This window comes from Leptonychotes weddellii, chromosome 5, assembly GCF_054177405.1.
Source record: "Leptonychotes weddellii isolate Sample4059 chromosome 5, ASM5417740v2, whole genome shotgun sequence".
NCBI lineage: Eukaryota > Metazoa > Chordata > Mammalia > Carnivora > Phocidae > Leptonychotes > Leptonychotes weddellii.
The window spans coordinates 108,075,220-108,077,570 of record NC_138373.1 but is presented as its reverse complement, the minus strand read 5'-3'; the positions used below and the strand labels follow the sequence as shown (position 1 = coordinate 108,077,570).

At 37.4% G+C, this 2,351-nt stretch overlaps 1 pseudogene; it reads left to right on the top strand.

Annotated features, from left to right (window-relative positions):
• Positions 1-946, top strand: part of LOC102740566 (akirin-1 pseudogene) — a 2,367-nt pseudogene extending 1,421 nt beyond the window's left edge.
• Positions 947-2,351: the final 1,405 nt, after the last annotated feature.

The window sequence follows — 2,351 nt, the reverse complement described above, 5'->3', positions numbered from 1 at the left end:
AAAGTAAACAGGGAAGAAATCATCAGAAAACTAAAAGAAGCATCAGGAGAGTAAGTTACATAGAAACTAAAAATCCATGTTTCAAGAAAGAGAGGTCAATCAGTATTGTCAAATACTACAGAGACAGTGGGCCATCAAGAAAGAGGATCTAAGGCCATTAGATCAGTGATTAAGGAAATCACTGATGACTTTCAACTAAACAATTTCTTTACAGCTGACCAATGAATAAGAGAAGAGGAGCATAAAAGGCCACTAGAATTAAGAGACTTTTGATTTGCTGAGGGAGGAAGGGAATGGAGTTACTTAGGAGCAGGGGGGAAAACTAGAAGAGGAAAGGATTAGGTTGCAAAAAAGGATAAATTCATAAAGCAAGATTTTAGAGGATCTAAACAGTAATGAGAACATTTCTTGTCATTTGTCAAGAATCACCATTATAATTCTAACAAATATTACTCAATAACAAAGATAATATTTTAATTTTCCCTACTTGGTCACCTCATTTCTTTTTACCCTTATGACCCCAAAGTAACTTTTGAAATACTGAAAAATAGTATTAGAACTTTAACTTAGTAATATTTCTTAATGCTTCATTAAAATCCTCTTTTTATAAGTATATAGGTATTATAGGACATAACTCCTGCATTTTTTGTTACTCCACATCCCTTCAAGAAACCACTCCTCCCCAACTGTAGCTTGTGTGGTTCAAGTGGGGTTGATTCCCAAATCCCCACCCAGCCCCCACTGCTATACTTGATCCCAGATCTGGCCAATGATAACCATCACTGATACTTTCACTTGCACTATAAGAAAAAGGACTTTCTCTGACATTGCAGGAGCTAACAACCATGTAAGCATGGAGCAGATAGGCCACATTTGCCACCACATGGAGGCTTGTGTAAAATTAAAGCTAAAAAAGCCAACCTGGAAGATAGAAACCAAATCCTGATGATGTTATTTAGCCCAGCGGTCCAGATATGCCTCAAGACTAGTTTGACCACTGGATTTTTCAGTTAAATGAACCAATAAACTCTTTAATGCTTAAACTTGGATTTTATCTGGACTTCTGCCATTTACTACTCGAAACAACGTAATACAGGTGTACTTCATTAAGCCAACATTATTTCTGTTTCTTCTATGCCTTTATTTTTTTTTAAGGTTTTATTTATTTATTTGACAGAGAGCATGAGCAGGGGGACCGGCAGGCAGAGGGAGAGGGAGAAGCAGGCTTCCCATTGAGCACGGAGCCCAATGTGGGGCTCGGATCCCAGGATTTTGGGTCATGACCTGATCCGAAGGCAGACACTTAACTGACTGAGCCACCCAGGGGCCCCTCTATGCCTTATTTTAAATTTGTTACTCTAGAATGTACTCTGTAATGTATTCCACAGTTCTCACTAAATCCACAAATTTAGTACAATCCCAATCTTAATCCCAATCGTATTTTAAGAGCTTTTTGTTGTTGTTTGCCTGTTTTGGAACTAGGCAGAATTACTCATGGAGAGAAAAAAAAAAAAAACATTAACATACCAAGAAAAATAGGGGGGAGGCACCTGGGTGGCTCAGACGGTTAAATGTCTGCCTTCGGCTCAGGGCGTGATCCGGGGGTCCTAGGGTCAAGCCCCGCATCGGGCTCCCTGCTCAGCGGGAGTCTGCTTCTCCCTCTCCCTCTGCCTGCTGCTTCCCCTGCTTGTACACTCTCTCTGTCAAAAATGAATAAAATCTTTAAAAAAAGAAAAAGAAAAGGGAATATAATCAGATACTGAAACTATTTCAAAGCAAGAATAATAAACATCGGGTGGTAATAGAGTATGACTAAGCAGTCATAGAACAGAATCTAAAGCCTGAGTATACATATTTAATACATTTTCCATATTTAATATATGGTAGATCAAGAAATGGTTAATTCAATAAAGTATTTAATATTTTAAGGTCGATGAGCCAGATTTGGGGGGAAAAAATAATCAGATCTCTAACCCAAATGGATTCATGACTTAAATGTGAAAATTGAAGCCAAATTGATTCTCAGTATATATTGGTTGGTGTAAAATTGATACAATCTTTAGCAATATCTGCTAAATTTTTAAATATTAATACCTTTTGACACAGCTTTTCAATTCTAGGAATTTATCCTAGAGAAACAAAATATATGTGTAAAGATACGTATGATAATAGAGCACTGGAATATCAAAAATAGTATACACGTGTGGAACAATTAAGTTATGGAATATCTGTACCGTGCAACCTCAAAGAGGCAATATCACAACCAAGGAGGTGAAAATTGGTTCTTGGAGGGGCGGTGGGGTGGGGAGATAAAAAACCCTTATTTTTTACATATAAAGCACAAATATGCA